We start from the raw sequence: 22894 nt of genomic DNA, 5'->3' as shown, positions 1-22894 counted from the left end.
TTAACACTTGACCTTAACACTTGTGCTCAGGCAGGACTAAGGACAGATGTTATTACCAGATCTGAACAAGGTCTTGGTTCCTTTATGTGGGGATTTACACCTTAGGAAATGTCTGTAGTTTAATTGAGTGTTGCTCTGCCTGGAACTCATGGATACAACATGTATTTTATATCTAGGTGCATTGTATTACTAAGATCTCTGGCTTTCCATTGCCAGTACTCAGCAATTGCAGTGTAACCTTAGCTAGGAATAAAAAGTCCAGCTTTTCAAAAACATCAACTAGGCACTTTGTGTTCAATGTTGAGATGCTTCTAAACATTTAACTGCATGTCTTATTTTGAAGTGTCTGTAAATATTAGAAAGAAACTACATAAAAGTAGGGAAAGGTTTAGCATTTCATCTAAAATACATGTTTTATTAAAAGGGTGAATGAGTGTTGAATATTCTGACAGTGACATAGAAACTGAAAATCGTCAGCTTTACAAATTGCTTAATTTCAACCCAAGCAAGAGGCCTCCTCAAAACTAAATGTAATTTGCATTTCTGATTGATGTTGTTCTGGGGCATCGTGTGATTATAAGTGTCTTCGAGCTGATTTTGTATATGAATATGTCTGTGTGATAAAATCACCTAAGTGGCAGAATTAGACAGATTCGACAGTGTGAGAGTCTTCAGCATCAACACATTGAATCTGCACATGTAACAGTTGGGAGGTATGATTAAAGTGGATTGATCCCAGATTAATCAGCTCTTGGCACCATGACTTTTGTTGTGCACTCCCAGCTTTTCCTGCTCAAAACTGAACACAAGTGATGTGTGTGATTGAAACCGTGGGAAACAAAGATTAGAGAAAGGAAGCGAGCTATAGAATAATTATATTAGGGAATTGGGGTACATCAGTGTTGTTATGTGAAATTAGGTGCCCCACCACAGGTCGGTTCCAGGCACTGAAATGATAGATGAAAAGGAAAAACAACAGTAGTCAATTATAGCAGTGCATGAGAACTAATTAAGACCTCTGGGTAATGGAGGAAAAGAAAACACTAGCTGTCCCTTCTCTTTTACAGTGTGAACTCCCAGTGCAGAATCTGCGCTGAGGCCGCCTTTGTTCTCTGTGTCCCAGTCGTCAAACCAGCTGAACGAACGCCATCTCTACTGTACCTCTCCCTCTCAGTGTCTCTCTCCTAACTAACAGCATGTGTATCATTGTGCATGCAAAGTATTGTTGCCTCTGTTGGGCAGAAAATCTCTTATTCTGAATTTCTGAATTAGAAGATACTAGTAGTCTAGTAGTAGTTAATAAATTCCTCTGTATCTGTGTGATCATTATTTTTTAAATATGCCCTTTTATATTGTGTTCATTCTAAATCCAAGATGTTAATAACATCATTATGTAAGCTATCCAAACATGAAAATTTTTGCTGTTGCAACATAACATTAACAACGGCACAATCTGGCAGAAATGTCCAGAATTCTGCATTAGACCTCATTCCATTACTTGTCATAAGTTGTTTCCATTGGTGGAAAGCGACCCCAATAAAAAATGGCTTATTTACATTTCTATCTCCTCTTATCTTCTATCGGAGGTAGCCCTCTAACTAGTCACAGAAGTAGCTCTCTGTCTGACTGGTGCGTACACAAGCTGGAGTCTTCCTGCAGCAGCCGCGGGTCCGATCCCACCCGTGCATTTGCTGCTCTGTTCCTCTGTTTCATGCTTGTGCTGTCCTGTCAATAAAGGTGACAAAACAACAAAATAAAAAGCCTATTTTGCAAAAAACAAACTGAATAATGGTTTAAGGTCTTTACGAAGCAACCATCAACATCACCCATTCACAGCAAGAAACTAAGAGCAGATTCCTAAATGAATCATCATCACTACTGTGGCTACTGTGCTCCACAACCATTGTTAAACAATTCAGGGCTTACGGAAGTGAAAAGGAACAAAGAAATAAATCAATAATTGATAACAGACTAATTCATTTGCCAAGTGTCAGCTATGGCAATCAATCCCGCATCACAATATTCTATAACTAATACCAAATAACCAGCTAGAGGCAGTTCTGGTGATCTTAACGTAGCACACAGAAGCATTGCAGTGCAGTGGATGAAACATTGTGGCCTGTAAATGAGTAGATTCACAACTTTATCAAACAAAATCTCAACTCTGTATCATGAACAAATCATCTCAGAAATCATCAAACGCTTAATCGAAGTCTATAAAGTAAATTGGTTACTATTTATATGTATAGTTCTGCTTATATAATACACTTTATATATTTATACTTTACATAACTATATATAAGAAACTTTTTCACTTCAGAGAGTGGCTGTGACACCTGAAAGTGCAGTGGTGCCATAACAAGGCAAAAGGAAATGTATCAATTAAAACATCAAACATCCTCAAACTCTGTTCTTCATGCATTGTTGCCCATTGTCGCTCTGATACATGTATAAACCACCACAGACAGCCATGTGGACTTTATTTGAAACAAATTGAATTGGTGGTAGAAGAGACTGATACCGGAGGAACATGTCTTGTCACGCGAAGACTGACAACTCTATAAAGTGAGAGAATCAAGCATCCTGTCATGCTAATTGCACTGCTTAACTTTTTACGCTACTTCCCCGTGATGACAACTCCTCCTCCCGTGAATCCCATGAAGAACGTCAGCCCTCCAAGTACAGGGGCTTGTCGGAGAGTGAGACAAGAGGATAAACTAGGCCCCTCGTGGTCCACTGCTTACTTGATGGATCGTGGGACATTCAGAGCCAGACAAGCATCACAACAGACAAATGTACATGCATCAATGAGACAAAATAAACCAAGGGCCATGGGGAAATCCATGCTTGTTGCGAATTTGAAAATAACTTCTTGTCTAATAACGTTAGCTTGTAATATCTCTTCTAGGAGCAGTGGGTTCACGCACAATTATTGATTGGCTGGTTTTGTCTCTGAGATATTCTCCTTAATAATATACTAGAGGGGAATGCCTGACTGGGTGGATGTGGATCAATGCAAGATTCTCTTTAATCAGAACACATTAATGCATAAACCGTCTCGCAGGTGACCTGGATCCACAAGGCTTTGAAGTTGTCAGTGATCTTCACTAGTCATCAATTTGCAGAGTGCATCATTTCGTAACCCCCCCCCCCAATCCAAAAAAGAAAAAAACCCTGCACCATCTCTTTGCATCTTGGGAATAGGGAGAGGTTTCTTCCTGTCTCTGCTTTGGGTATGCATGATGCTACTTTAGAGCCTCCAGGAAACAAAATGCTGACATCAGGCAAACTATTTGGAATTTCTTAATCTGTTTTCTCACAGTTTCCTCAGTGTATACATATCACACACATGCACACACACATATATATATTAAGTTATAGTTCACCTCCAGGCATATTAGGACTTGGAAAATATTTCATCTTCTACTGGAATCAGAATCCTCACTCAACACAACTTTTGTCACATGGTAACACGGTTTGTGTCACTCACACTGTGGCGCGAGGTGAAGCCCAGACAGGAAATCAGCACATCTGCACTAATGATAGGGATTCTCTGACATTACATTATCTAAGCAGATTTTATTCCCCCTCAAATGCCTGTCTCGCGCATGGCCCTCCTTTGACTTTCCTAATGAACTGACTTCCTATTCAGTTTGAGTCTGCTCCAAATGCCACCTTTTCACTCATCTAATGTCACATTTCCATGTTCAAACGTCAATGTTTAGAGTTGGGTTTTTACATGGTAATAGTCTGTGAGGACTAATTAAAGGGAGGCCAGATGTCACGCCGTATTGTTATGCATCGACTGCCCCAACCCTTGATAGAAGAATTAATGATGAGTTCAGAATTTAAATAATAGTTTTGACATTAGCTCACCCGTGATGTTATTATTGAGTTAGATTTAGTATAATTTCGCCATTTCCCAGAATTATAACCCTACATTTTTATCTTTTATTCTTAACACTGATGAAAGCCAGGCTATTAGTGACTTATATGGCTTAAAATTACAACTTAAAATGGTTATAATAAGAGTTATGTTCTTTATGCACCAATAAACAGCAGAAAGACGAGCTTTTGTACAATATGTTTAATTAGATCCACTGGGGCAGTATTTTACTGATTTTACTGAGCTTATACAAATGTTACCAAGTGAAAACCGTCTCTTAGATATATTTATATATATATATAAATATATATATATATATATATATATAGTATATAAATGTTTACATATCACAGAATTGTAACCACGACTAAGTAAATTGTTGATGCAATACTGTCGGAGCGAATTTCAGGAATTGTTGCAAATATTGTGTCATATTCAAGAGATGGACATTGAAACTGTGGTGGAGGATAATTTTCTCTGTGTATTCTGCTGTTAACCGTGTGAGAAAAAAGGCGAAACCTTGATTCTCACGCATCGGTCACAGTAGCAAGGGTGGCCCATTAGAGACACGAGGAAAAAAACTTCAAAGTGAAACGGGAAATAAAGAACTCAAAGTGCAAAGATATAAATCCTAAAACCAAACACAAGGTAAAAGTCCATAACAAATAAAGTCCATACAACAGAAAGTATTTCAAAAAGGTCCAAACCAGAAACACGATTAGTTCCAAGAAATCTCCTCATGAGCTGGGGCAGAATCAGGACCCTTTGTTTTTCACTGCAATACAGTATAGTAAGTGTAGCCAGCTATCAAATTAACAATATACAATCTATGCAGGCAAACGGTGCTAGGTTACCTCCAATTTATGTCTTTAAAATGGACAAACCATTCTACTCACCAGTCACCTGCAAGTCCAAATACGCCAACACCTCCTTATTCGTTGTTTCTCCACAGGTTTAAGCCCACAGAATTGCACAGATTATCAAGGCAGCATCTGTTTGTGTGGTTTCTGTCTGCTCAAACGTCTACGTCTACACAGCACTATTTTTGACATATGCTGTGAGCACATAGGCTCTAGAGCATTAGCATCGGACTTATCATTACAGACAATTTGTTGAAATGTACAATAATATAGTTTGATTTGTTCAGCGTATAACCAAAAGACATGATGTCAATATGCTCACTTGAGGTTTATATAAGGCAGCGAGTACAGACAGAATATACAGTACTGTATGTGCTCGTGTACCAGGGTCGTGTTTGCCTCCGGCTGAGACTTCCACCTCAAACAATGTATTTTTTAGTGGCACGGTTTGGGACCTTGCTGAACAGTAAATATTCCAGAGGCTGTATAGATTAAATCTGGCAACCAGAAGCTCCCGTCATGACCAATTAGAAATGCTTTGTGACTCAAAAAGTCTCTCACGGGCATGGAGCAGCTGTACCTGTGGTCATTGTCAGTCAACACACCGGTTAACCCTGTGTGGGAGCGGGTGCTGCAGCCTTGACTACAACAACTGTTCCAAAGATGAATTCAATAAATATTTTATGGTCCCTTCATTACCGGGTGCATGCGATTGCTGCCTCACTCATTATGCTTGACTAAGTCTCAATGAGAAGAAGCAAATTGAGGAAGCAGGGAGGGTTTGGATTTGTTGCTCAGCCCCAACAACAATAACAACAATCCTTCTCTCTAATCAATAGTTTATAACTCATTGAAAGTGAAGCATATATGCTGAAACGTTCTTATTTATTTCTATAAGAACGTTCATGGACAACATTTTTACTTTTTGCCATGGAGATTATGTTTTTTCTGCATTTGTTAGCATGCTAAAAAAAACTACTGGGCAGATTTCGATAAACACTTGGTGGAGGGATTCAGTATCTGTCAGAGAAAAACTCATACAATTTTTGCGTGGATCCGGATATGGGGGCAGACACAGTTTTTTTTCTATATTCTTTATCATTACAAGTTTTCTTTTTCAACATTTTCATAGATAACTCATGGATCTTGAGGAAAGAAAAGTCATTGTTTAGATTATGATGTTTCTTCTATGCGCTGAGACCATAAAATAAACATCATGTACGTCAGACTTGGGAATTCAAATGTGATTTCATTTGGGGACTGTTTGGCCTGTAAGTAGGTATGTGCTCAGGGATATTCTAGTTTTTAATTGTTACCATGCTGACAAAAGATGTGTTTTACCATTTGTATTCGTTTTTAAATCAATAAAGAGCCATCAAATATAATTATTGTACAAATCATGATTAAATTTAGTTGAGTTGAATGACCTCACAGCTCTGCTTGTTATTGCAAATCAGCCAAAACAGTATCACACAGCTTCAATGAGAAGTGTACTACATCACATGCAATACACAATACACAAAGCAATATTTTAATACACCAGAAGTAAAACAGACACACTGTATACCAATAATTTATCATGAAGAGTGTCACAATGAGTTCATTGTCTTTATAGCAGTGAGGTAAAGGCTCTTTTTAGTGTGTTGTCTCACTGTGGTCATTGATTTTTACTGTAGCACTTCCAACCTAATAAAATAATAAGAAATGGAGGAGGTCACACCAGTTTCTGTTTGCTCTTTGGATTTTTTTTACTTTTCCTGACAGAATATTTGATATGCGATCATTCTCCCCTGTTTTCTCTATCATGCAATTAAACTGTGCATTAATGAGTCATTTGTTTCTTAAGACGAAAACATGCGATGTTGCCATCATTAGCCGACATTGCATCACTATAACAAGCAGCTCAAATGAATCTCCATATTTTTTTCTCTACCTCGTGGATGTTTGTTTTTAATTTGTTTAATTAAACCCACCTGATTTGCATGTAATGTTTTTTGCATTTATCATCCTGTTTTGCTCTATGTGAATTTTCCTTACAGTCAGATGGGCGCTGCTATTACGATCCTTTAGCCAAACAAATCTGGGACCACATTCCTGCAATTGGCATTTGTAAGTGGTGTCTGCTTTCATGTAAATGGTCCCCTTGAATCCGACCTGCCAGACAGACTCTCCCATCACATCAATGTCTAAAAGGCCAACAAGCACATTCCTCTGATCTTTTCTGATGATTTCAATTTGATAATGTAAACCTTTAGATGTGCACTGAACTCTGGAGACATTTTGCAGAGGAGGAGTGAATGCAAAGAGTGAGAGCCTCTGGACATTTCTGCAGACTTTCTCCAGCTATTGAAATGTCTGCTAAAAGTCAGACACAGCAGGATTTCCCGCAATCTAGTCGGAGGGTTGATGACGTTTCTAACATGCGACAGATGCAAAAATGAAAAACCACGAACAAACATCTCTGCATGATAAAGTGTAAACCAAAAATAGGATCTTCGTGATGAAAATGAAGATGTTACATCATGTTTCTCTCCTACCACCCCTCACCTGAGTGCACCAGCGATCTCTGTGTTGTTGTGACCACGTCTGAGCGGAGAATCTCCTGCTCAATTGTTCATGTGTGAAGGACAAACTCTGGAGAAAGTCCAGACTATTTTCTCTGGACATCCTATGGAGGTCATTGATTTGAAAATGTACACAGAATGTGGTCCTCTGTATGTTCAACAGGGTCTCTGGCTTGTTAAAGTTATACAATTTATTATTAGTTCATTAATGCACGTGTTACCATCAAAACAAACAGTAAATGATAAAAAGTGATTTGCACTCATTTGTATTCAAAGTGTGAGTTTTTCTGTGTCCATTGTTATTTCTGTTTACACTGATCTCTGACCTGTGGTTTAGCAAACAACTCTGTTAAGGAGCCTATTAAAAGGATCTTGGCATGATGCAGCCGTGTGTGTGTGTGTGTCTTTCTTTGAAGTAATGCGTAATAGCTTTATGCACCAGATCAATAGTTCAATCAGGCTTTCATTACTCATTCGCAGGGATTTTTTTTCTTCCCTTGCAGCGCAGCAAATTAAAAAGAGAAGGCGCTGGTCTGACGGTACTGTACACGAGCTGCTGACACACGGTCACCTCACCAAATTACATCTGCCTATGTTGTGCTTGTTCCATTGTTATGCAGCCTAATAACGCAATTGCACCTGGAGCAAAGACAAATAATTAAATAAGAAAATCCAAAGTTGCTCTCAGTCTCTCAAGGTTAATTGGATAATTTATTACAAGCCTGTTGCAGAAGCCACCTCTGTGTGGCAGTTCAGCCCAAGAAGAAGTGGATGTACTTGCTCACACACATGCCCACGCACACATACACACACACATACACACACACATATATTAACCGAGTGCACACAGCGCATATTTGGCATGACCCTTATCAGGGCCTGGCAGTCTAATTACAGCTCAGGCAGTGGGAATCCATTGATTTGAAGATAAATGTTAGCACACCTGTGTACTGAATCCAATACGATCTTTATCTAAATGGCTCTGGGAAAATGCTTCATTAAGACTCATTACAATAATGTGAGGCATTAAGCATTAATTAGTTTACCATTGCGGATTGCCAGATTTGCTTTTATCAAATAAAACGCAAACAAGGCTCTGCATCTCAATAGGCAGAGACACGCTGCTGTCCATATCTTAAAGCATGTTTCATGCAAAATATTCAGTGATATCATCGGGTTTATTTTATCTGGCATGGAGCACCAGGTGGGTGGCACACCGACAATCACGGGAACATACAATAAACCCACTTTTTCTACGATTGTCTTAATAATTGGATCGACGACAGGGACGAGCTAATAATTTGCAAATACCGTGTGACCCAGATCTGTCAGGTAGCGCGTAACCTGTACCACTGCTGACACCATCTGAAAGGGAATGATCCTTGGACTATAATGAGCTGTGAAATTACATTAGGTGTAGAGAAGCCGGCGCTCCAGTCTGCCCAGTTCTTCCCGCTAACTTGGAGAAGCTGAGCCGAGGAACCCGAGGATGAGGACAACTTTAATTCTGACGACTCTGAGTTGAGGGATAGGGTGCAGGAGGCGCTCAGTGATTTGAATGCTGAGAGCGACATAATCATCATGGCTAGAATGGTAGTGTAATATAGAGCACAGTTATTTTAGGAATGGGAGCACTGGAAGAGAGATAATGGCAGGGAATGATTGACATCTTGCAGGGCGCTCTCAGCCTCCTTTGCAAAGAGTGATTTTCAGTCGATGGAAATTGGCTTGGATTCACCTCACATTATTTTGCCCAGTGAGGAGAAATTACGGACCACGTAACATATCTGCTGACAGATGTGTGGATGTATAGAACAGGACTATGTAGCAAAACCATCTTTGAAATTTGTCTGCACTTATACTGACCATCCTTGACGTCAGGTCATGAGTCCGAGGTCTGTTAAACAAACTTTTTTATTTTGTGGTTTGTGTCTTGATGTTGCTCTTATGTGAGGAGGGAAGTATAAACAAAGGAATGATAATGAAATATGGTTCATGTAGTATTCAGTCTCCCTTCATTAAAACATGAAATAGATTAATGCTCCATCAACTGCAAGCTGAATATTTAGTGAATTTTTAATTGCTGTTGTAGTCACAGTACGGGAGGCAAGACTTGCTTTAACCATAACAACTAGATGAGTGTGCTTCCCTCATGATGGGATGGATTAACTTCAACTGTGTCCTGGACCAAACTCATTCAAGTGAACATACAGTATGTCCTAGTGTGCGTGTGCAATACAACTTGGGGAAAATTAATGAAAACATTGGCAATAACTCACCAACACAGAAAAAGATGATTGAGGAAGACCCAATCAATTTCTCTCGTTATAATGTTTCTATGTACATAGGGCCTAAGACATCAGCACCTTCTAAGTCTGATCAAAATTTAAAATATGCCTCAGTAACATTAAAATCTGTCAGTTTTGAACACGGTTTATATTCAGTGTTTAATAAATCAATCAATCAATTTAAGATCGAAGATTTTTACGTATTGCTTCCCTTTTGATTACAGGCGTTTCATTTATTGCTCTATTAAACAAAGGTGTGATGTCTTTTATTCAACACGAATTGCAGATTTCCCTCAGCCTCTACTTTTTTCTCTAAAAGGCCTCATCAACAATCCCAGCAGGACTACAATAAAAATATATTAAAAAAACTTAGAACGCCATAAGGGAGTAAATACACTAGTTTGTCTTTCTTCTCAGTCAAGGAAAAGAAAAGGAAAAAGAGACGGGAATTCCTTTCACCGCCCCCAAATTAATTTCTTCCTAAATATAGGATGTGCTGGGTTTGGTGTTCTCTGCCTCTGTCCATGAAAATCATGCGTTCATTCAGCTGCCATCGCCAAAGTAAATAGCTCATCCGTCCCTCCACTCACTACTGAACCAGGCCCTCGCTGAGAACAGGTGAAGACCAGTGAGTCGGAACACATCTCCCCTGATTCAGGTCATTCATCGGTTATCCCTTTTATGTAATACACAGCACCTATTTATTTATTTTTATTCCTTCCCTTCTTCGTGGGTCTGGCAGTCACACTCGACCCTCCTTTTAACAAACTTTAGCATCCCCTCGGTCCCTCCCCCCTCCGCCTCTCTCTCCGCCTTAGGCCCGTGGGTGGTTCAAATAATTTGCTTAATTTGTTGCCATTCACTCTCAGGACATGGATCAAAGAACTGTTAAATTGCACTGACGTGGCGGCATCTCGGAGTGACTGAGAGTGAAAAGAGAGAGGGAGACGGGGAGAGAGATAGTGAGCGAGAGAGACCGAGACTGAGAGAGGGAGAGAGGTAAGCCCTCCAGCTAAAGGAGGAGACTTCCAGCATCCTCACTGCCACCGCTGTGTATGCGTGGGCGTGTGTGTGTGTGTGTGTGTGAGAGTGTGTGTATGTATATGTGTGCCAAGAGGAGATGAGGATGGAGACACCTACTCTCTCCACGAGCAGGCCAAGTCCTGCTGCTGTGTGGATGCTGCTGATAATGGCTGGAGCCAAGTGAAATCATTTGTCAATAGACATTTGAGCACCACTACACTTGGCTGTTTACTGGAGGGAGCAGAGAATGAGTGGTTATTAACGCTGGAAACGTTATGGGATTAAAAAAATGATGTAAACTTTTTGGATCCTCGCCTCATTTCCTGATCCCATCGCGAACCCAATACCCTGAACCGAGACAATTGCAATTTCTACACTGCAAACCTCTGATCAGCACTTTCGCTTTACTTTTTCTGTCCTCTTCCTACTAATTCTAATTAATAAGCCACATGAAACGTCAACTTACCACAGCAGAGTATGATCATGAAAAAGACCATGATGCAATTAGCCAGAGGACTCCGATGAGAGATACATGCAATCAAAGTGTGAAAAGAGGCAGGGAGGCAATATAGCAGGGGGCTGGGGGAAGGAGAAAAAAGCAGATGCTGCAAAAAAAAGAGGATCTTCAAAGAGAGAGATGGGTTGAAAACCCAGGAGAGGGAGCTGTGGGAGCACTTGTCTTTTAAGGCATAAATGTGACAGATCTCCTCCAGGACCAGGGAAGGCATAAAGAACCAATGAGCAGCTTTCTTCATTTTATTTCATGTCTCTTTTTTTCAACTTTCTCCTCACTTGTTTGTCCTAAACTGTGCGAGTGGATGAAATTCAAAAATGCAAAGCATCTGCTGTAATTAAAGTGACAGCGACCTGTCACTGGAGAGCCAGGATTCTTACAAACAACAACTCATGTTTGAATACAGTCTGAAAACTACACTTTGTGGACTAGTCTATACATTTATATTTGCACACTTTTAATGTCAAATCAATGCAGTGGCCATTTTTGTCAATCAGTCGATCCTCAATGACTAATTGATTTAACATGACGTTTAAAAAAAATATATATAAAGTATATATATCTAAGGCGATTTTAAGATATCACGGGGTCACAGTGACATTGAGCTTTGAATTTCAAACTCCAACCAGATCACCTTTGAGTCCAAGTGAATGTTTGTGCCAAAAGTGATGATTGTATATCATGTTCACATGTCACAGTGACCTGCACCAAAATGGAATCAGTTCATCTTTGAGTCCAAGTTAAAATTTGTAACCAATTTGAAGAAATGTCCAAAAGACATTCTTGAGATATTGTGTACGCAAGAATGGGACGGACAGACTTATGAACAGAACACAAGGAAGTAATTATGCCTCCTGCCTCTGGCTGTCACCGCCACGGAGCCATAAAAACTGAAGCCTCTTAATTACAAAGAATTCAGTACTTAATCAGAACAATGTAGGAACCCCTTCTTCAGTAATTACCGCTTTGATTCTTTTCTCTGAGTCGGTATCTACAAGCTCTGCACACCTGGATTTGGAAACTTTATCACATTCTTCCTGGCAGATCCTCTCAAGCTCCGTTAAATTGGATGGGAGGTGTCTGTGAACTGTGAAAAGCTGGCAGACTTGTCCCAAACAACCTCCAGTGTCTATATACTGTGTGCTTCAGGTCATTGTCGTGCTGAAGGTGAATCGTCATCGTGTCACGTACACTGTGGAGCAGGTTTCCATCAGGGACATCCTGCATTCATTGTTTCCTCAATTCTCACTGTCTCCCTGTGCTTGCCAATGAGAAATCCCCCTGTAGCATGATGCCTCTCTTTATGAGTGTTATTACCCTGGGGATAAGCAGTGCCTGGTGTTAACTAGACATTCTTGACATGCTTGGATTTTGAAGTGTGCATTTGTTTGTCTCAGAGCATATTTTACCTTATAATCCCTCAAGTCTTTTAAATGCCTTTTGGTAAATACAGGGTCTGATTGATGAAGTTTATACATCAAAGATATGTCATCCCTTCAGCAGGTTCTCCATCTCTGCAGAGACATTTTAGAGCTCTGCTAGAGGGATTCTTGGGAATGTGGTCACCTACCTGACCAAGCCCTTTCTTTCCCTGCTCCTAAGTTTGACCAGATGTCCGATCCTGATCGTTCCAAGCTTCTGGAGCACCACCCTTATTCAAACCACTTACCCAAACCCTTACCATAGTTTATGCCTCACTGCAATTTTATAGCAGAGGTCTCATGAGTCTTCCTTGGTTTTCATTTTTGCTTTCCCATGCAGGACAGTGTCCAGTCAGTTCAGATTGCTACAGGTGGAAAGGAAATCTCAAAGATAATTTCAGTAAACACAATCCACAATACTACCTTTTGTATAAAAAAATCTAAAACCATGTTTTGACCTCGTCATGATAAATGTTTTAGTTGGATTATTGATGAACCATTGATTAGCTTAAATAGCATCTGCAAATCTATGACACAAAAAATGTGCAACGAGTGAAAAGGATCTGATGGTTTCTGAAGTCATTGTATCTAATGTCATATACTGATATATCAGATATTAATTTTCCAGTGAGACAGTTCAGTCTGATGTCATATGCCCTGCAGCAACAACATGACACAGTAATGTAGGAATTGACAATAAGATGAAACTTATTGTAGTGTATGTATGGTTCAATCCTATCCTCAGACGCTTCAATACAGACTTCAGCACCATGGACAGAGACATTTAACTCTCAAACAGAAGAGACAGTGTTTGACCTGAACACGTTTTATACTTTACTCATGAGTCTGTAGCTTCTACATGTTGTTCACTCAGCATCTGATTAAAAGCATGCTTTTCAGAATAAAGTGCAATTACAGAACCTTGAATGGTTAATTCTCTTTATGATTTTCTCTTAAGAAATGCAAGTCTGCATGGTATCTTAGACAACCAGGCTAAAAGAAGATCTTAAAGGGCCAGTCAGAAGTTTTTTAAACCAACCATAATCATCTTGGGTGGCACAGGATGCAGAACATAGTGTCTGGGGAAACCTTGTTTTGGTGGTACCTTTGCAAGTGGAGTCAGTAAAATGACTAGTTCCCCTGAAAGGCAATGCCCCAAAAAAAGATTACATCGTCAGCGGGGAGGTTGCGCTTGTTGTTTTCCGAAGCAAAGATTATGAATTATGAAAACAGCAACAGGCCAGAAGTGGAAAGGAAGGAGAATGCTCCCAAAAATGGGCGCCCAATTGTATCACACACGTACTCTTCAAACTGCTTTTGATACACGGCCGAGTACGCAACAAAACACAATAAATTAACTTTTAAAAAAGGTTTTGGCATTCACACACAGCACAAGGTTATTCTTACACAACAGTACAGTACATAAACCATTGAATTGTTTGTGTAATGTTCAAGCATGGTTGCAAAGGAAATGTTGCAAGGACAGTGAAGGAGAATTTTCCATTGAAGATGCAGCTGCTTGATTATTGTAGAAAAATCTAAATGGTTCTTGCTATTGGAACATTCCTTATTCAAGCAAGTCAATTGATGCACTTTAATACATATGTACCTTGAAAATATGTTTACATAATTGCCTCCTACACTTACTATTTCAATGTCAGTCTGATTATTCATGAGCTGTTGCATGTAAATGTCATATTCCATCAGTCACTGACCCTTCTGACTAATAACACAACTGTAGTTGTTTTTTTTACATTAATATTATTCTACTATTATTATGTTCGTCCATTGGAATAGGTGGACTGAAACATCTAAAACCTCCAAGAAAAGACTTCCTCATTTATCTGTACACGTCTTGCAGCTCAGTTAGTGTTCACGTCGCAGCTGCATGATGAGTCTCCTCAGGGAATTTTGTGTTTGTTGGGTTTAATTGCTGTGCTGTAATTTTTAAAATGACTTCAAAGGTGACTCAATCCAAATGTGTCTACCAACGTCTGCATGTGCATGGTCACATTTACTGATGTGGTGATTTGAATTTGATACACTTGTTCGTGAAGTGATAACTACAATGATTTTTTAAAGTTTAAATCATCTACAGATAATGTAAATTACTGCATTGCCTCTTTTCCCACTGTATCTGTTGGTCATCCTAGCAAAAAAAACTAAAACTGTATGTGTTTCTTTTTCTGCCCTTTTTTACCCTTTTTTGTTTTTAGCAAGACAATGAAGCAGTTCCAACATGTAGGAATGTTCTACTCGTAGGAAACCATTCTCTGCACGTTGAAGTGTGGTGTACAATGTGTGTACAAGTTTCTCAATATCTATTTCCACAGACACTATTCTGCGGCTCTGTGCAGCCAGGGCACCTCCCCCAAGCTGGCCAGACACAGCCTGTAAACATCCTATTTCAAATAAAACCGTCACAGAGATATACAGTAAGTCAATATCAAGAAGACTGTGTGAAGTTAAACAGGCCCACTATTTCCTCTGAGTCAGTGATAGTACTTGAAAACACTTCAGTGATTCCAATGTAATCAGGCTGAGATGGGATTTGTGAATGATCACCCTGGACCGGGAACTGCAGATAAATTGATCACGCACTGAGGGGAAAGTGTAGAAACTATAAATTGTATCTTACTATAAACCAAACAGGGGGATAAGACGGGTAATGGCCCACTGTCCTTTAAGGTCTGGTCAGTGTGCCCAGACATTAAATCTGGTCTGACTGGTACGAGTTTCCATCCAATCATCTATTATCTATACTGTTGATCCTTTAAGGGTCACAAGGGGGCAGGAGCCAGCAAGCATTGGGCGAGAGGCGGGGTACACTCTGGATTGGTCACCAGCATATGTCAGGCCTGGTACTTGTTTCATGAAAACTATTATACCACAAGCTGTCCACAGCTGAGTGTTATTAATCTGGATTTTGTTTTCAATGGAAAAATTCAGATGTTCAATTCCATCTATGGCTTTTATTAATTTGCTTAAACAGTGTAGCCATCTGACAATGGCTAAAATCACTCTGTACCGTCTAGGAGTGGCCAAGACACAAACTCCACATTATACAAGAATTTCTGGAGTTATCAATCAATGTATTTATAAGCAATATCAATTAACATAAAGTAAGAGCATTCTTCTAGCTTCAGGATGATTAATCTACTGAAATTCAATCGAAAATAACAATAACTGAACTTCCTGAACAGAACCAGGAGAAAATGTGGTCAAAGGGAAAGAGGCAGCCCACACCCTACTAACCCCTACCAATCGTGTCATCTTATAGGTGGCGGCAGGCCAATCAGTTGCAAGGTCTCCTGTAGTCCACCAATCACAATGGCACAGACCTATATTTGTGTGCATCACTCATTGGAAACAGGCTAAATTTCACCATAAACGACTACAGCTTAAACAATAGTATTAGCTGGAATCCTACTCTAAAATTGACCTACACTGACTTTAGAATGAAGCGTTTACTAGGATTTAAGATGATCTATTACTGTACTTAGGTCAAATTTCTAGTATATATAGTGTAATAAGACTCTTTTTGACAGTGTGTTTTGTTTGTGTCACAGCACGAAATAGCAGAGATGCTCCTGTACATGTCTAAAGTGTGCATAAGCAATTTCTGCAGGATGGAAGGAGCTATGACTAAAATAATTAACACTGTCCATAATTGGGTTGTGTTTGGTTAGTTGATATCAAATGTTTATCAACAAAAAACTATGAAATAAGACTTTGTTATTGAGTTCCAGCTTAAAGGCCATTGATATGGTCATTTAAAAGAAATAGAAAATATAGAATAAAACTGTGAGTGTGCCTGATTCAGGCAGGGCTCCATGGCTGAGGGGTTTCACATTGCACAGAGCAAATGCCTGCAGTCAAAGAATGACATCTGGGATGGTGTTTGCCAGATGGCATGTGGGAGAGTCTGAGACAAAGTGGAGGAAGGTTCTTAGGTCTAATGAGCCTCAAGATGTGCTTTTAGCCATCTATCTATGAATAAAAAAACTTACAAGTTCAACAAGACCTATTCATAATTTTGAGTACATATAACTGTTTTTGAGAGTGAGGAGGATTTGTATTCCGATGATATTTCCACATGTGGCCAAAGAAACAGCAAAGTGAATACACGATTTGTGTCTTTAAAGTTTCTTCAAATCATCCCAAAGAGGGGAATCGTGCACAGCGCCCTACAAAATAACAAGTGTAGAAATAAGAGAAAAAAGAGAATTAAGATATTCGAAAGCCTTTCATTTTTGTCTTCAAAACAAAAACAAACTAAGACAATCAGTAGAGTCAGCTCACAAAAGCCAAGTTCTAAACCAAGAAACATACAGCATATTATTACTGAGGCTCAAAATGTTAAAGAGTGAATGTTTCTGAAAAAAAACAGAAATCCAAGCGTCCATTTCCAATTCCTTAACGTGATTTGGTGCAAATCAACCAATACACTCTCAGTATATATTTTGTGTAATGCAGTCTCAAATTTAAATTCAATTAAAAAAAAAGTATTCAGTATCCTTGAATAGAGCATTCATTTGTTGGCTTTTTTATTCTGCTGTCTCAGATGAGAATGCTTTGTTTAGCATTTTCACTCTGTGCTTTGGAAGCCCTTGACATCAGCTTAATGATTTGAAAAATCAAACAAACAAAAAAAGAGACCGCAGGTAAATCCAACCCTGTACACCTCTGAATTCTCAGAGAGGGCATTTGTGCATCAGCCAGAGCTATTTTGAACAACACACAGAAACTCATACATGAATATTGATTTTAATACCCCCCACCCCCACCCGTTGTTGCCAATTACAGAGTGTCAGATAATTGCCTGTAGGCTGAACGGCAGAGTTAATCTATTTTGTAGAAAGTCTAATAATGTTTGAAGAAAACTGACTCTACTCACTACACGTCCATCCCTGTGCGGACTCCTTTGGGAGACGGGTTAGGGTCGGGCTCACCCGCTCAGTGCCACTGAATTATCAGAATAATCTGTGACACGAATCAAAATTCAGCTCTGATTTGCAGGTGGAACACAACACATTTAGTTTCTGTTTTAGATGACTCCGGTTTGCTCTGTTGCTTTTCAAAGCCAAACAGAAAGCAGCCCTGAATAGACCCGACACTCCCCTGCTTCAATGACTGTGAGTTCAGGACCTGAGAACTGGCAGAAGTACATCACAACATTCTTCTCCAGACGATTCACAAAATAAAAAGTCAATGTGTTGCGCTACATAAACAAATTATATTTGGTGCTGCCGGAAAGTAATAAGACAGTGATACTTTTTGTCATTGATTCAGTTCAGTACCTCATCACGATGGGTTTGAAAAAGAACAATTGACTATGAGGTTAAAGAGCTGTAAAAGTATTTGAATGTTGTAGATTATCCCTGCCCCTGTTGCTGGCGCCAAACAACAACAAGAACGTTGCAATACACATTGATTCTTAACACATGAGTGGTCAGCTGTCTGGTTGAGTTGAAGCCTAATACTTACATTTGAAAGAGTAAGCATCAAATGTTTTGGTCTCGTCACCAGTGCCTCTTTGAAAAGTGTCCTGGGAGAGGTTGGGCTGGGAAGGATCTGCCCATTGGAGCTTTCTTTGCTCACGTTTGGAGGAACCTTCCAAAAGGGGGGGCCAAGTCTTGTCCCTGTGATTGCAATCAGTCTTCAAATGCAGCCTCCGATGAATGCTGCCCCTGAATCGAGACACAGCTATAGACAAGGTAGTGTGTGTGTCTAACCAGTAGGTCTGCGTTAAAGAACAATTCTAAACCTAGATGCAAGACCAGCTTCTCACCACAAGACCAGCTTCTTCCCGGCTGCAGTGGGCCTTATCAACAAGGCCCGGGACCCCCAGCTGACTTGGACTCTTATCCCGCACCTACGTCTCAATTCTGTGTTACATTAACACACATAACAGTATATTGCATATTGGACATCCACATTTCTCTCCTGTTTTGGATTTTACTTTTTATTTAATTTTTTATATGTTGTATATATCTGATTTGCATTTTACTCTTTATTTAACTTTTTATATCTTGTATATATTTTTGTTTTGTTTTGTATACAGTTATTTCTTTCTTATGCGAAGTACTTATTGTGTTTTTATGCTTTATGTTACATGTATGCACCTATTTACCAAAGAAAATTCAAGGTGGGTGTAAACCTACTTGGCAATAAATCCTCTGATTCTGATTCTGAAATCAAAGTCATTCCAGGTCCCGTGATTTGTCTAATTATTTATTACTTTTCCATGCGACTTGCCTGCAGTAACAAATAAGTGGTAGAGGCTTAGTTAAATATAAATTTTGAATGTACCCAACAAGGAATTTGTCAGTTCAACACAAATATTCAATGATGTACCACAGTAAGTGTTGTATCACCACTGTGCCATGTGTGTCTCTTTTCAGATCCTGGTCTAGGTGGAACCTGCTTCCACTCCATCAGTTGTAGTCTTGGCCCGCTCAGCTCCATGTCCATATCTGGCAGTATATTTTCTTGTTGTTTCCTTTTCTGTTGGCTTGAACACACAAAAGATATAAAGAGATATGGAGTTTTAGATGTTGGAATCACATGTGCTGTGTTCTTTGTACTTGTGTCAGTTAAGTTGTGTCCATCACTTTCATAAAAACTTTCTTCTGAAGGTTTGAAACTTCTGACACTTACTGCAATGTCCTCAGCAGCAACTTATCTGTAACTAAAACAAAGCGACGGGATTATTTGCATATTCTATTTATCTCTTCTCTCTCATCCCTAATATGTGTATTGATATCCAAACCTGTGTCTGTTAGGTTTTGACTGCTTTCATAAAAGTGCCATCCATCATGCCTCAATGGCACCAGAGCTAGCTGCAAATGACAACTACTGTCAGGATCTGACATTGCCATCGCAGCGAGGAGGGCCAAGTGGGAGCGGCTTGAGATAACATAAAGCAGGGTTGTTTGACGTGAGGAGAGCAACCGGTAGTTAGACACTCAATCAGGAGGGGGACAGAAGGGCTTGCCAATCTCTAAGGGTCACAAAGCAGCCTCCATCTGTCACTCTGAAGCCCCCAGCTCTCCAATACTCGTCCACATGCAGACAGAGAGACACTGGAAACCACTAAAGGCAGCGATACCACGCAGAGCCAACATAGCAGGAGGAGAGCGACTGCTAATGAGGAGAGTGAAGCTCTTTACAGGCCAGTCACAGGCACTGATGGGGCTTAAAAGACAGTCAAGGAGCCAAAGGGGGATGAGAAAAGCCAACATAATCATTTTGATATCAGGCCAAAGAGGGAAAAGGCTCCTTTAACCAACTCAGTGTTTTGCTAATCAAAACCAGAAACACTTCATTCAACAGCGTAAAAATGCAAAGGGACTTTCATGGTAATGGACTGCATTTATGGTGTTTTTATCTGCGCTGACATGCACATTAAGGTCAGGGGGACCCATCCATACAGTTACACTTAGCACTGAATTGGGTCTTTCTTCTTGCGTAAGTCTCTTCTTAGGTGTGAAACATTTCTCAGCATATGGTATATAGACATCGCCCCCATCTAGCAGCTTATACACTAATGTGGAGGGAAAGGCCAGTCTCCCACAAGAAAGCAGTGTGTACATAATTTAATGCGCCCCAACTCAGCAAACTTATGAAATAATGATGTGGCGTCTGTTTGCGCAAAGGGTCCGTTTTATTATTCTGGCAAAAATAAGAGGAGGACAGCAATCAGGTCGTGTAAGTGGTACATTTAAACAATTTTGTTAGCTTGTCTGCTGTCACTCAAATGGGGCTATTTAAGATAAAGGGGCTCTCAGAATATTCCCCTGAGCCGAAAATGCCAAAGATAAGGACTAATGCCCCTAGAATGTGCCGTTTAAACAGCCTAAACAGCAAATCATTTTGTGTGATATTTCACGTGCATATTTGAACTCTGATATTTGCCTACAGTGTTTGTTTCTATCTGTTCAAACACAATTTGTAACGCTAAATATGAATTGTGTTTTTTGTACTCATTTCCCTTTCTTTCATAGTTGGATCAGTTAAATTAATCTTCAAATCCAAACCAGAGGAGTTTCACTTGCAGAGAATACACTCATATGCCACAGTTTTAATTATGAACATCTCAATATAGCCTTTCCCTGACGTGCTCATGACATAATACAAGAGGCGGCACAAGGGGGCCAGAGAATGACAGGCGGCGGTGCGGCTGGCGGTGCTGCTGCGACGGCACGAGGGGCGTAATCTTGTTGTGAAAGCGCTGATATGCCTTGAGACACCAAATTAGGAGGCCATCCTCGCTTGTCATCAGAGCCTTAATTGCCACGGCCAGGTGCAAACAGCATGTAATCTTGTTTGTCAGACGCGTAGTTTTATTTTTCTAATTTCGTCCTTTTGACAAGCAATTTGGGAACGGCGAGGGATTCGGGGGGGGGGGGGGGGTCGAGCAGGCGGCCGTGAGGCTCGCGGGGTGGAGTCGGATTTGGCAAAGCTGTGCAGGGGAGGAAACAGGGGTATCTCCAAGGTGAGCGCCTACGTGTGTGCTTGTGTGCGTGTGTGCATGCAGGGGTTGGGGGTTGGGGGTCGTGCAGTTCCCTCATTACTCCTATTCAACCTTGTCCCCAGTAGTCCCTTTGTCCTGAAGAATGCCTGGCTCAGTGAGTGCAGAAAATTACCCTCCTGCTCTGTTCCTCAGCCTCATGAATATCACACACACACACACACACACACACACACACGGTACCCTAAGCTCATCATTAAAATTCGAAGGGATGTGAAATGGGATCATCCGTTTCCAGTTTCTTTCACGGCCACCCGCTCCACGGTTTTGTCCCTAAACACTCTGATAACAATGCATGAGGAGTTAAAACAAAAACAGACCAACTGCATCGGGAGCATTGGCAGCAGTCTCCTCTTTGGGCCTGGTGAGTCTTTCACACTGCTGTCTCGAGCACTGCAGTTGACCCCAGTAAGTAAAGAGAGCGAGCATGGTGCTAGTGACAGTCCTGTACTCAGGTTGTGTGTGTGTGTGTGTGTGTGTACACGTTTTTAAGGATGGTACTTAACCCTTGTGTCTCTGATTGTGCGACTCCTCCTCTCTTGCCAAAGTAGCTCTCACTAACAAGGCCAAGTATTCAGAATGTGTGTGTGAGTCATCATTTGTACGTACAGGATGTTTGCGAGTACGATGTAGCCCACATTAGAAAACCAGTGAGCATATATTGAGAGAAAGGGAGAATGTACACTTTGACATGCTGTTACATTTTCTAGCCAGTAGGGGAGGTATCAGCCATCTAACTCACCTACTCTGTGTCGAGTCTTTTTCCTGTCTACATCCTGTCGGCCATTTTGTCACTCAAGCTAGAAACGTGTTCTCAACTTAATCAGCAGCTACAGATGTCGTACTACTCACCGTTGAATCGTACGAATCCCTGCACCTTTCAACAGGTCAACAGGATTACTTGTTACACACACTACACGGATTCGATCTGAGCAAAGCAGAGAACACACCCAAAGACATTTCGCAACCGTGCGGGCCTTCTGGTTCGGCGTTGGAATAGCAACCGCAAACTTGGTAAAGTGATCTGTAATCACAAGGATGTCTTTGGTCCCACTTTTGTCTGGTTCAAGCGAGAGAAAATCCATACAGACTTTCTGCGAACACACCTGCCACAAGTCTTTACTTTCCTCTCTACATCCAAAGCCATTCTTGGCCAGTAAAACCGAGTACGCACAAGATCTAACGTGCGGTCAATCCGAGTGGAGGAGAACTTTGTCATCCTCTTCTCCGACCTCACCATGCACAAGTTGAAGGTTCTACCAAGAGACCTGCAGCTCTGCTCGGAGACGGCGTCCGGCGTTGATGCGGGGGGGCAGCATGAGTGGGGGAGCTAGTCCAGCTGGACCCACAGACGGTTGGCGTCATTGTCCGACTGGAGAGTAGGACTGCCGCGTTTAGTCATCAATGACGTCGACGCTGAAAATGCGTAACATATTTTAAGTCGCCGCTTGTTGTTGTATGCAGTGTTGTAACGCATTACTGTAATTCCACTACTTTTAGCGGTAACGAGCATGTAACAAAGTATTTTTTACATTTTTGTAAATCTAGTAACGCAGTTACAATTACTGAAATTTAAATGAGTTTGTTACTCGCGTTACTCTCTTTTGTGAAAAATGAACACTTGCAGACAAGAAGACAAGGTTGGATGTCAGATAATATTTTCACGGACCGGCCGTTAAGGTTCGGCTACGGAGCCTCACAACGGAGTCCCTCTGGTACGGACTCTGGTGACATCGGTAGATTTTTTAACAATTCGTTAACGAGATTAACGAATTTTAAATACGCGGCCTCAAATTAATTATTGC

Source organism: Limanda limanda, chromosome 6 (genome assembly GCF_963576545.1).
Source record: "Limanda limanda chromosome 6, fLimLim1.1, whole genome shotgun sequence".
NCBI lineage: Eukaryota > Metazoa > Chordata > Actinopteri > Pleuronectiformes > Pleuronectidae > Limanda > Limanda limanda.
The sequence above is the reverse complement of the archived record's forward strand: the minus strand, read 5'-3'. Positions refer to the sequence as shown.